Consider the following 13424-nt stretch of genomic DNA (forward strand, 5'->3'; position numbering starts at 1 on the left):
TGTGTGTGTGTGTGTGTGTGTGTGTGTGTGTGTGTGTAATGTGTAATTCAGGGACAGAGTAGATGCCTACTGGGTAGCTCTTGGGATGCTGAAGACCTACTATGACTCATACCTTCCATGAGGGAAAGTGATTTGGGGTCTTCCAGTGTTAATGTCAATACAGACCCTGTGTCCTTCTCCAAAATGTGTGGCTTTGCTCCTTTCCTGAGTATAAATGAGCATCAATGTCTATGGGGAGGTGGGAGGAGCCATGGTCACACATTTACTACAGCGTTGAAATGTCAGACCTCACTGTAGGAGACATGGGGTGGACAGCTGGCTCAGACTGGACAGCAGTTGTCCTCAGCTCCCTTACCGCGTCTTTGGTTTGTTCTGGCTGTATAGACTCAACGACCCCCTTGTGGGCTGCCCCCTATCTTTTCTCTAGGAACTCTGCATTCCACCAGCTTTCTCCCTAACTGTCTTTGGGTCAGGCTCCCTGGAAGTCAGTTTGATCTTGTTACTTTTTTAAAAAGTGCCAATTCTGCTTTTGATAAGCATGTCCCACTACCCTGTGGACACTGTTTTGGAATCCTTATTCTCATCGATAGAATGAGCCCCTCTCTGTAAAGGCATCCTGTGTTGTCCCTGGTCTGTCCACTGAGCTGCTCAGTGATATGATACTATTCTGCCAGATGTTTCTTCCTACTTCAGCAAATGGGAGACCTGGTTCTTCCATCAGACCAAGGTCACTAGTCAAGTGAGCACCCAGGTTGTCATAGTATATCTACGTATTTGTTAGGGGGTTATTTTGTCAGCTTGACACAAACCGGCTGGGAAAAGTACCTCAGCTGAGAAAACAGCTCTGTCAGACTGGCATGCAGGCAAATTTGTCATTTTCTTGATTAGTGATTGCTGTGAGAGGGCCTAGTCAGCTGTGGGAAGGTTCCCCCTGGGCAGGTGGTTGCATTTTAAAAAGCAGGTTGCATGAGCTCTGAGGAGCAAGCCTGTAAATAGCATTCTTTACTGGTCTCTGCCTCGGCTTCTGCTTCCAGGTTCCTGTCTTGAGTTCCTGTCCTGACTTCCCTCATGGTTGGACTGAAAGTATAAGCCAGAGGAACCTTTTCTCCCCAGGTTGCTTTTGGTCATGGGGTTTATCCCAACGTCAGGAAGCAAACCAGGACACCTCACTTTAGCACGCTCACTTCCCTAGCCTATTGATCTTTCTCCACCATCTTTCATAAAGCCCTGGCATTCCCTGTGTTAGTATGGGCCACCATTTCTCCAAGCATCTAGGGATCACCTTAGCAGCACCTTTGCCCTGATCTCGGGGTCCTTGTCAGGGTGTTCAATCCTACACCAAGAGGAAGTATCCCCACATTAATAAACACTCTCTTACCCAATGTTATTTTCTAATTCCTTTGCCCCCTGGAGCTAGCGTCCTTAGAGTTCAGTTCCATTTGGACCTTCTGGGCTCCAGCCAGCACCTTTAGTCAGCTCCAGCAGCTCCTTCAAGCTGCTCTTTTCTTCAGTGCTTCCCGGGCTGCCATGTGTTGGGACATACCTGGTTTGGATGCCGGGGGGAAGTGAGGGCACATACATTCTCCATGTGAGAGAGCTTTTGCACACTTTCCAGGAAGCACACAGTGACTGTGCATCGCAAGAATTACGAACATCACTGAGTTGGTAGACGAGTTGGTAGAGCGTTTGCCTAGCATTCACACGGTCCCGAGTCCTAGCCCTAGCACTGTAGAGGCAGTCCTAGGAGGATCAGAAGTTCAAGATCATAATCTTGGACTACATGAGATCTTGTTTTTAAAAGATTTCGAACACTCAGGAATCTGAAGGTTCACGGTTATTTGAAGGGATTGGCCCGGTTCTCGTCTCATGCTTTCCCGATGTCCATCCTCGGCTTTGCACAGCAGATCTTGAGACGTAAACCTCTTTGTTGCTGCAGATGAGTTTTTCTGTGTGGTACTGAAGCCTCTCTTGCGCTCTCACCTGTTTGTAGTTGGCTGCTCATCAGTCGGTCTTCTGACAAGGTTTTTTTCCAAAGTGCATGCTGCTGTTCAGCATTCAGTCCTGCTGGCCTCATTACGGTGACTACTTCCCCACTTCTTATTTTTTGGGTTGTCCTGATAGGTTGACCCTCCCCGCTCCTGCCTTTCTCTTCACCTATATCTTATGTTACCACTGGCGGAAGCTTAACCAGTTTCACCTCCATCTTAGGTCAGGGGCTATGTTAACTTCATGTACCAACAGGATGGGCTTCTCCTTGATTTGGCTGTTGAGTAGCAGCTCCAGGTTCTGTCTTAGCCTTTACTTTCTCTAAGCACTCATGCACTATCTATCCACTGTTCCAAGGGAGCAGACAGGGAAGAGATTAGAGTGAATGGGTCCCCTGGGGTGTGCTTAAGATGGCCACCTGCAGGGCAGGGTGGTAAGTACACCCCAGCAGAGAGTGGGATCAGACTGTTCACATGGTTTCCACAAAAGCCTCAGGGGGACTCTGAAGCTGGAAGGAGTTGCCCTGAGTTTGGTAACAGACCAGGCCTTTATATTCATTTACTGATAAGGACATGTTTGTCCATTCTAGCCCGCCCTCACTTATATGTCAAAATTGAAACCTCAAGTGTGATGGTGTTTGGAGATAGAGTAGAAGGTGAACATGCCCTGAGGGTGTGTCCTTGTGAATGAGGTTATAAAAGAGACCTATCAAAACTTGCTCTCTTTCCTTGAGGGGGTCACTAAAATAGAGAAGGTGAGTTGGGCATGATAATGCAGCCTTGTAATCTCAGCTACTTAGGAGGCTGAGGCAGGAGGATCAATAGTGGGGGGTTAGCCTGGGCTAACATTTGGAGACCCTGCCTCAGAATGAAACAGACAAACAGGGGCTGTGGGGATGGCTCAGTGGTGGGGGCTTGCCGAGAAAACCTGAGGAATGGAATTCTGATCTCCAGAACTCACCGTCAGGCAAGTGTGGTCGCCTGCTTTTGATCCCCCGGGGCTGGAGATGGGTCTCTTCAGAACAAATGGCTAGTCTAGTCAGATTGGTAGGTTCTGGTTTCAAACAGGAGATCCTGCCACAGTGTGCAAGGCAGAGATCAATTGAAGAAGACACTGGAATGTCAACCTCTTATATTCACATAGACTCACTCTTTCAATGCCCACATACATTGGAACATGTGTACACCACACACGTTTATAAATAAAAAAAAATCCCCCCAAACAAATAAGATCAACACCAACTAAACATCACCACCACCACCACCACCACCACCACCACCACCACCACCACACACACACACACACACACACACACACACACACACACACACACATGAGAAAACAGGCTATTTTGATCCAAAGGAGCGGGGGGGGGGGGGGGGGGGGGCTTCAGGACTTTGGACTTCTAGATGCTCTCCAGAACTGTGAGAAAAAAATTCTATTGTGTGCTGAGCTGTGACAAATTTCTAAATGGTCTTATTAAATAAAAAACATGGAGCCAAACATAGGGGTGAAAGCCTTAGAGATGAGGGAAATAGTGAGTGCCACCAGCCAACCTTACCTCTCTAGCTCTGCAGCTTCCAAATGCAAGCTGCTTCCTGTCTTACCTGTGCCTTTATTGCCTTTCTGTTCTGCCCTCTCATTGGCTCTTAGTCCAGCTACCTCACTTGCTTGTCACTGCCTGTCTGTACAGACCTCCAGGTCTCTATGGTTGGTACCGGAATTAAAGGTGTGTGTCACCACGCTTGGCTCTGTTCCCTAGTATGGCCTTGAACACACAGAAACACTGCCTGCCAAGTGATTGGATTAAGGGAGTGTGCTACCACTGCCTGACTTTTGTGTTTACTTAAAATGGCTTGCAATTTCCTCTGATCTCCAGACACACTTTATTAAAGCACAAATGAAATACCACCACATCTCAGCACAAACTAAGTATTACCACATTGAGCATTACAGCACTCTATTATTCCTATTTTACAACAGGTCAAGACAGTTTACCATTCCATGATGTCCCCAGGAAGAGGAAGTGTCCCTGAGAGAGGGGGAATGTTAGAGGCAATTTCTGGAGAGGGCTGAAGCTTGAAGGTATCAGTTGGCACAAATCTATGCAGTGAAGATGAGGAGCTGGTTTTACCACCTGATTACTGCTGCCTGTGTCATTTGATCTGGCTAAAGAGATAGGAGGCACCGCTATGCAGAAAGTCTCTAAAAGCGTTTGTGCGTTGTTGCTTGCCCTTCTGTGGTGATATTTTGCATGTGCTCTAACAAATAAAGCTTGCCTGAAGATAAGAGATCAAAGACAGCCACTAGTTAGCCATACGGGCCAGGCAGCGGTGGCCCATACTTTTAATCCCAGCACTTGGGATCTCATGCCTTTTCTCCCAGTACTTGGGAGGCGCACAAGCCTTTAATCCCAGCTGTAAGCAAATTGCAAAAACTCTGTGTTTGGTGTCCCAGGTTTTGGCACCAAAATGTTAGTAAATTGATGGCTGAAACTGCAAGGAGATAGTTCAGCCCTAGAGGGTGAGGTATCCCGGACACCTCGAGCTACTTAGGACAAGAGCTCTGCCCTGAAGGTGTCCAGGACACCTGGAGCTGTTTAGCACAGCTCTGATGGCTGGGACTGCAAAGAAACAGCCCAATCTTGGAAAGGAAATGTAGTGGGTAGCCATTCCAGCTTGGATCTGGAAGCTCCAACCCCCATTGAGACTCTGGCAACTGTCACGCCTACGAGGCGGGGCGAGGGGAGGTGCTGGAAACCTGAGAGCTGGATGGGCAAGCGCTCGCTCTGGGCGCTCTCTCTGCGCCTGGACCCTGGATAGTGGAGATTGATTGTGCAGAGCTCCAGAGAACACCGCTGGATTGCGATACACTTTCCCCAGACCCCCGCGACCTATCCATTCCTTCATTTGTAAGTCATCCACTAAATAAATCTTCCTTTTAACTACGTGGAGTGGCCTTTATAATTTTCCCCAATAAGGAAATTTCTGACTTCTCGGGAGAGTCAGGCCTGGAACTGCTTCAGCAAAGAAGGGTATCCTGACTCTTCGGGAAGGTCAGGATATATCTGGTATGATGGGGGATGGTTCCCCGCAGGACACAGCAATCCTGCTCCTCTCCTAGAGAGCTACAATCTCTGGCTCAGTGTTACCAGCTCTTTCTCGCTCAGTCCACTATGGGACATCCCAGCAAGTTTCTTCTGTTCAGCTCCCCCTTGCTCAGTCCACTATAGGACATCCCAGCAAGGTTCTTCTGTTCAGCTGTCAATGAAGGTCTTCACCCAATACTCTTTTGAGAAAGAGGTTTATTTGGGAAGGAGGAGTCCAGGAGAGTAGCTGCCTCTACCAGGGTGGAGAGAAAAGCTCACAACTGACTGGGCAGAGCGGTTTATATAGGATGTCTAGGGGGTGGAGTCAACTGTGATTGGTTAGTTTATTTTCTGCCCAGGGATTGGCAAGTTTTGTGAGCAAGGGGCAGAGATGGCCCTGATTTCAGGGCCAAACTGTGTTTCTTTCACTGGCCTTTCTTGGCTTTTTGACACTACCTCTAAGGCCAGGGCACATTTCTTTCACTGACTCTGATTCTAGGGGCCAAGAGTGTTTCTTTGGTCCTGGTTTCAGAGTCAGGGCATGTTTCTTTGGTTCATTTCTCTGGACCAGGTCCCAAACACAGGCTGTGTTTCTTTCCCTGGTCCTGGACCCTAGGGCCAGGATTCTGCTGTCCTGCTATGTGATTGATTGATTTCACAAGTCAGTTGGACAGGAGCAGAAATGGCTTTGATCTGAGCTAAACTGTGTTTTTCTCACTGGCTTTATCTGAGCCATCCTTCCCTAATTCTGGGCTCCAGGTTCAGGGTGGGTTTCTCTAGCCAGCCCCTTTTCCCTACACCAGCACTAGGGAGGCTGAGACAGGAAGTGATATGGCTGGGCAGAGAGAGGAATATAAGGCCAGAGAAGACAGGAGCTCAGTTTCTTTCAGGCTGAGGATTCGGTAGAGTTAAGAACTCTAGTGGCTGGCTGATCTGACTCCGGGTTTTTATTACTAAGACCAATTAGGATTCGTGCTACACCTTCCCTTGCTAGTAACATCTCTCTCATGGTGTGAAGAAGCCCAGGTTAGCCCCTTGGAGGAGAGCTGCTCCACTCATCCCAGGTGAGTCCTCAGACACGCACATATGGTATCCTGGACCATCTAGGCCCTGGCAGAGGAGCATGTGGATACCACCCAGCAGGCACACAGGACCATGGGAAATGATGACTGTTTCCCATGTTCAGCCACTCTGCAGACATCAGTTGGTCAACATGAACCTGGCACTTGGTCTCACCCATCTGGTCAGAATGTTTTGGCATTTGACAATTTTATTTCATGCCCTTCACCCAGGTTTTTAGATTTCTAATAAAACCAGTCAAATCTGTGTTGTTGGTTTTTCCCCCTCCAGAGCTTTCTACAAAGCACTCTTTCAATTTCCTTCTTCAGTTCAGAGAACAGATTATAAAGAGCCTTCACTGTTCATATTTGTAAAGAAAAGGCCTTCACAGCTGCCAGAGTGACTGGAGAGAACGCAATTACCGCAGGGAAAAGGACAGGGCTGTTAGGCCATCATAAATGTTTTAAAGAGCAGGGCGTTGATTATTAACTGAGCTGAGGCTTTGGGGGGGGGGGTCATGTGAGGGCCCGATGCAGCAAATTAGGTGGAAATGTTCTGAAATGACCAAACAAAAGCAAACCCTAAGCGACCACAAACCAGGCGCTTCTTGGTTGTTTATCGGAAAAATATTTTCATAGTGTACAATCCTTGGCAGCAAATAGGGGTTTGATAAATGTCTGTTGAATGAACAAATGAATATATGGATTGTTGGAATATGTGCTACTGGGCTTGGAAAAACTATGTGCTTCCCTTCTGCCTGGGGTTCCAGGGCTTAGAAGCGTCGAGGTGGAATCGAGATGAAAGAGCTGAACTGAGGAGCTGGCAAGGTTTCTCCTTCTAGACTGGACTCATGTTGAAGTCCGAGGCCACCTCTTCTGAAGGGACCATTTGTTCCTGACCCATGCCTGTTTTCTTTTCTGAAATCAAAAAAGATTGGACCATTTTGAAAGCCTACATTTTGGGATTTGCCACGAGAGGGAAAAAGGGTAACCTGGGTAGACTTCCTTCCTTGGCTACTTGTCAGTGACTTATGTGACCATGGATAAGTTACAGTAAACTCTATGTGCCTCAGTTTCCAAATCTGTCAGAGGGGGGCAAGAATACTAACTTGCAGAGTGGTTGGTAGAATTAGAAAGAGCATGTGGGAAGTGGTGGGAATGAGGGCGTTAAGTGGCTGGAAATTGTCAAGAATTTATAGCATTCCTTGTTGTAGGTTGGCATGATCCCAGTGAGTCTCATGATCCAACTAGAACTTTGACTTTCTTTGTAATTGTCAAATATTGGGGGAAAGCCGGCTGGGCTCCTTCACTCTCATGTCTTCATTTAGAATTCTGAACTCTCTCTCTCCTAAGTACTCGTCCTTCTTCCAAATGCCCACAGGGACATGCCATGTCTCAGTCTGCTAAACCCAGTGCCTCTGACCCCACATGTTTCTCATTCCAAGTCTTTGTGTCAGTTCCAGAGCTAAGCACAAATACTGGCCTCTGTGTGTACATGTACTACTGTGATTTTTTAACATTTCAAGTGCCTGCTCTTGAGTTTTGGATTATCCTGTGGTTTCCTACCCATTTGCCCCACCCTTTAATTGCTCTGCCAGTGATTAGTCTGTTCTCTGCCAAGGCTGCCTCCCCCTTTCCCTAATGTCTCTGGGTCTCCCCAGAGGCCTTCCCTAATCTACTGGTCTCTCTGATGCTCTGCAAAATTGAATGGCCTCTGTTTGTCTTGCCCCTCCCCACCATGTCCAGGGTGGTTATCTCACTGGGTCTCCCATTTCCTCTTCTTATTCTTGGCTCCTGGCCAGGCATCACACATTCATGTGAAATCCCGCCTCTTCTAGCAGAAGGGAAAGGCAGTTTCCATTCATGGAAAGCCCATTTGCGGCAAAGATGCTACACCCTCACCCTAGGCTGGGGCGTTCTCTTTTTCTGACGTACCCAGGACAAGGTTGGAGGGATCTGGTCCCTATGGTTATTTGTGCTAAAGGCCAGTTAAGGCAGCAAACAGTGTGGTCTTTGTGGTGAGGGGGAGGGAAGGGGCCTACCAAATCTATGTGACCTGGAGCTGGGTCCACATTTCATTTCTCAGCCTCAAGTTGTTTATTTTGTGAACCGAGAATACCCGCCTCACAGCATTATGGAAGGAGCAGGCTTAGCACATGGCCCAGAAAATGGCATCTGCTCCATAAATATTTGATTTTCTGCCTTCTTACTGGTTGCAAGGACCTCCAGGCAGGTCTGGGTTTTAACAGAAAGGATTCAATAGAATGTAATGAAGGGAAGGGTGATTTGCTAAGGTGTGGGCAGGGGACGAGGAGCATTCTGGTCCCTACAACAGTCAGAGGCTTTAAGTAGCTACTGTAGGGCAAGGACAGGATGAGCTCCCAGTGCCCCTGGGAAAATCTGGAGCCATGAACCAGGGGTTGCGGCAGAAATGCTTGCAAAGGGCTCTGGGGTTTTTTAGTAAACTGAGAGCATTTGTTCCCATCATTCTTATAAACTTATGCAAGTCCAAGGGGTTTTGTTTGTTTGTTTCAGTTGAGGTAGTTAGATGTAGGGCTGCAGCTCAGGAAAAGAAACGTAGCTAATGCTAAAATTATATCCCATTTGAGGAGGCATGTGGGTTCTAAGTACCCCCTTCCTCTCCTTTTCTGCCTAGGTCTTCTATAGGTTGAGCCCAAAAGCAGGTCAGGGATAAGAGGACTTGAGTGGTGTCATTGAGAGGTGCTCCAAAGGGCAGAGGAATGGACCTGAAGGAGCGGAGAATCATTCTGTCAGGGTCTTCAGTAGGCAGTCAGTTTTCACGAGGCCCTAAGCCTCAGTTTCCTGCCAGATGGGCACCAAACTCACCTGCCTGTCTGCACAGGGCTGATGGAAAGATCCAGAGACAGGGCTGTGACCACTTGCTTTTCAGGGAAACCCCCTGTTCATTTGGAATGTGCCACTTGGTTCGCCAACAACCAGGCAAGTTACAAGGTAGAAAATCCAGGAGACCAAACTAGCAGTCCAGGACAAGAAGTGCAACTTTCCCAGTGACTCAGCTGAGGCCCCCACGGTTGGGCATGGCTGAGCATGCCCGGCGGACCTAGTCACTTCTGCCCAGCCATTTCAAAATGTCTCACGTGACCAGGACCCCATGGCTTTGTGTGGTTGTGTAAAGCACACAGTGCAACCATGTGATCTACATGCATGCATGGAATAGCCATATGGGCCTGTGTGCGTAGGCGCGGCCCAGCCTTTATAAGCTGGCGCCATATTCTCAACTCCATCTTTATTCACGTGTGTTTTCTGTAGGCTTGTGCACATCTGTCTCTCTCTCTTATCTTAATAAAACTCTTGTTAGTGGATTCTGTTGTGTTTCGTGACATTTCCTCGCAGGGTAAGAGTGCCGCTAAATAACTAACAGCAGGTTTCTCACCCTCAGATGCTATCATTCTTTGCATTTGCCCAAAAGCAAGAAGCTTTTGAGTGCATGAAGGCCATCTGGGGTGGGCAGGGTTGGGGGGACCACTCTCAGGTTGGAGAGAGAAGGAAGCAGAGCAAAGAGGGTGGATGACAAGATCTTGACTCTACAGGGCCACTGAGATTGTGTACACAACATCCTGGGTTGTCTTCTTGCAGAGAAGGTCCGTGCTGTGTTCACCAGCTTTCAGCTCTTGTTGGCTGAGTGTTCTTCCTGGGGTCTGTAATCCCTGGCCATTCCGGGGTACCTGATGTGGTCACGCTACTTGGAGCAGCCTGTGAATAACACCAGGTAGCCACAGGCGGTCAAATAAGTGAGTAAGGAGGGGGTTGCTGTGCACCATCGGTGGCGACCTTTATCAACGGGACACAACCTACTGTCACCTGGCAAGAGAGTCTCCTGAGCCACTGACCTGTGGGCACATCTGGGAGGGATGGTTTTAACTGAGTTAATCTTCGTGGGAAGATCCATCCTGACTGTGAAAGGCACCATTTCCTGGGCCGGTTCCTGAACTGTATGCGAGTGAAGAAAGAAGGTTAGCTGTGCATAAGCAAGCCCTCGAGCCCCGAGCATGCATTCACTGCTCTCTGCTCTTGACTGCAGATGATGTGACCAGCTTCCTGGACAGAGCTCCTGTGCTGTGATTCCCCACCACGGTGGACCGCAGCCTGGAGTTGTGAGGTCAAATAAACCCCTAAGTGGCTTCTTGTCAGTTTATTTATTTATTTTTTTTGCAATTAATTAATTATTTTAAATCACAACAACAGAAAAACAAACAAACAAACAAACAAAACTAGAGCAGACAGGGTGGCATCCACCTTGGTTTCCTAATTTGTGTGACAGGGGTCACGCCTGACTCTCAGGACACTTGTGAAGACTGAATGATGCTTGAAGCAGCATGTGTGTTCCAAGTGCCCGGCTATCACAAGTGTGTAATAAAAAAGGTATCATGATAGAAGTGGGCAGATACTGTTCATGGATGACAGGATGGTGAAGGGCTCAGAGAAGGAAAGACATTTACCTGAACTCACACAGACAGATCCTATGGTGCCAAGCCGACCCCTGACTCCCCACCCACCGCAGTACCCTCCATTTACTACACAGAGCATTGAGAAGCCATAAACATAAAATGTTAGTGGTCTCAGACTCGCTAGCTCAGACCCAAGTCAAACCTACTCCTAGGCAGTGCTTCTCTCAGACTCAAATGTACGCGCATTTTCTTAGTCCCTCAGGTCTTCTGTTTGGCTCCCGGCCCCTCATCAGCAATGCCTAGGTGTCTGTGCATATTCCAAGGGGTGCCAGAAAGTCTCCAGACAAAATAAATGACGCTGTAAAAAGACCAAGGGTGTAAAACTCTAGACACCTTGTTCTTCTTCTCATAAGTATTTTCTTTTAAAAATAAACAATTTATAATGCTCCCTTTTCTGTCTTGCTAGTACACACACATACAAACCATAAAATGCACAACTCTTTAAAAGTTGTGGTGAAATGTGTATAGCATTTTCCCCACAATTTTAATCAGTCTGAAATGTACAGGTTTTTTGTTTTTTTAGTTTTTGTAGTATATGTGTGTGTATATGTTTGTGTGTGTATTTGTGTATGTGTATGTTTGTGTATATTTCTGTTTGTGTGTGTATGTTGGTGTGTGTGTTTGTGTATTTTTGTGTGTATATGTTTGTGCATGTGTTCGTGTGTGTGTTTGTGTATGATTTTTTGTGTGTGTGAGTGTGTAGGTCACAGGTTGATGTCAGATGTCTTCCTCAATTTGTTTCTACTTTTTTTTTTAATTAATTTTTATTTTTATGTATGTCTGTACTGATACATTCTGGTATTATGAAGTCTAAATTAAGAGGAAAGTTTTTCTTTTCATGGTGAGTCACCTGAACACAAAGAGAACTGCCCATTTGAAAAGCTCCCCTTGTCTGTAGGTGGACACGCAGGTGGACCTAGTCACCTTTCTTTTTAAAAGCCTCCAAAGACACGGGACAGCTTGAAATCTAACTAACGTGAATAAACGTCGCTTGTTAAACTCTGGCACCGTTCTCTCTTTTCTCATGCTTCTCCGCGGCTTCCATCCTTCCTCCCTTCCTTGGTCCTGCACCCTGCGCTCCCCTCCCTGCCCCCCAACAAACCTTGTCTTCCTTCCTTCCTTCTTCAGCTGCCCCATGGGCCACTTGGTCTCCCTGTTTTGTTTCCTTTAAGTCTGTGACCTCTGACCTCCACTTGTTTAGGGATTCTTGTTGATCCTGTATGATTTTCTCTGTCCTTTAGGTGGATCACTGCTGTCTGCATCCATAGCTTTCCTTTCAAATGAATCATTGCTTCTCTGACAACATCAATCTATTTTATTTCACTGTGATTTGAGAAAAGGGTGTATAAATCCTTTTCTTTGTGCCTAGGCATCTAAGTCACTCCAAACCTCCAGGAAGTGTTCTGTGTTCCCTTTTAGAGAGCTTATACTCCCTGACTTACGTCTGCCTTGGTGTTCTTGTTCAAACTCTTAATCCTGCCTCATTTTGCCTCTCTCTCTCTCCTCTTCTTCCTCCTCTTCTTCCTCCTCCTTTTTGCAAAGTCGTATTTAAAGAGTATCGGCAGGTTTGCGTCTTTGTGCTTCTGGCCGGAAGTCTCCACAGACTTCTTCACAGATTAACTACAGCTAAGACTGACCCCTTACTCCGGATATTTAGCATCTGACCTTTACCCCGTAGCCATTCTCTTACATCATCAAGTTGGGAAGCCTTTAACGTAGGCGGATGTTTCTCACATCATTTTTATGCTTGTCAGTCACTTTAGGGTGGGGTTTGCGTGGAGATACTGAGTGTAGTTTTGTCTGCACTGACTTCCATGAGTTCTGTCTCTGACACACTCAGTGCTCACATGATTATGCTGAAGCCCTTTAGACAGCTTAGCCCATGGAATTTCGTCATTACTTCCAAAGATACCTCATTCAATTTGATCTGTTCCTTTAAAAATTTGTCCCATGGCAAATTGAAGTCTCCAAATAATGTTTAATTTGATAAGAGCGCTTGGACTCTGGAGCAACCCTTTTCATCATCTCTGTCTTCAACTCTTGTGGCTGTCAGGAAAGTTTCTCACTCCAGGTCCCCGTCCTGCAGATGGTTTCCTGTTCTGCTCCCTGAGATGGGCTTTGTGGGACACTTCCGTCACAAGCACGGCTCCTCAGTTGTCAGTCCAAGGCACTCTGTGCGAGCACAGTGCCAACCAGTTTATTTAACTCACGGTTTTGGAGATTTAGAATCACGGCACCAATGTCTAGTCTGGGGTTCCCCTCGATGGCTCACAGCACAGCAGAGAAGCAGAAAGGAGAACACCGAGAGTGTGTGTTTGCTTTGTTGTGTAGCTCACTCTTGTGAGCTTCATTAGTACCTTCTGGGGGTGAGAGCCCACCTCATGAAGGGTCGACCACCTCTTAGCATTCCCACTGGGGACCAGGCTTCTAGATATTTTGAGCAAACACTTGAGCCAGCAGGGAAGGGCTGCACATAGGGGCTTTCCTGGCCGTGGCCAGTCTCTTGCCCACAGAATAGAAAGGACCTTGGTATGAGTCTGCCCTTTCCCTAAGGACAATCTGAGGTCTCTGGTCAGCAGCTTAGTCTATGGAAGGCGTTGTTTTGCTGATTGCATGAGGCTCTGGACATTGGAGCCATTTGACTGGATTTTCTACATCAGGCTTCAGGGACACCAAGAGGTCAGCAGGGATTGTTGCTTTCCAAAAAATGGTGTCCCGGGAAGCCCCCTTGCCTTTGAGAATAACCCTTCCCTCAGGCTCCAGCAGCCTCTATGATCAGGAAAAACAGGAAGTTAGAATTCA

The 13424-nt window shown here is 47.3% G+C and overlaps 1 pseudogene; it reads right to left on the bottom strand.

Annotated features, from left to right (window-relative positions):
- Positions 1–9698: 9698 nt before the first annotated feature.
- On the bottom strand, positions 9699–12594 carry LOC114702985 (annotated as a pseudogene).
- Between the last annotated feature and the right edge of the window lie 830 nt (positions 12595–13424).

This window comes from Peromyscus leucopus, chromosome 18, assembly GCF_004664715.2.
Source record: "Peromyscus leucopus breed LL Stock chromosome 18, UCI_PerLeu_2.1, whole genome shotgun sequence".
NCBI classification, from domain to species: domain Eukaryota; kingdom Metazoa; phylum Chordata; class Mammalia; order Rodentia; family Cricetidae; genus Peromyscus; species Peromyscus leucopus.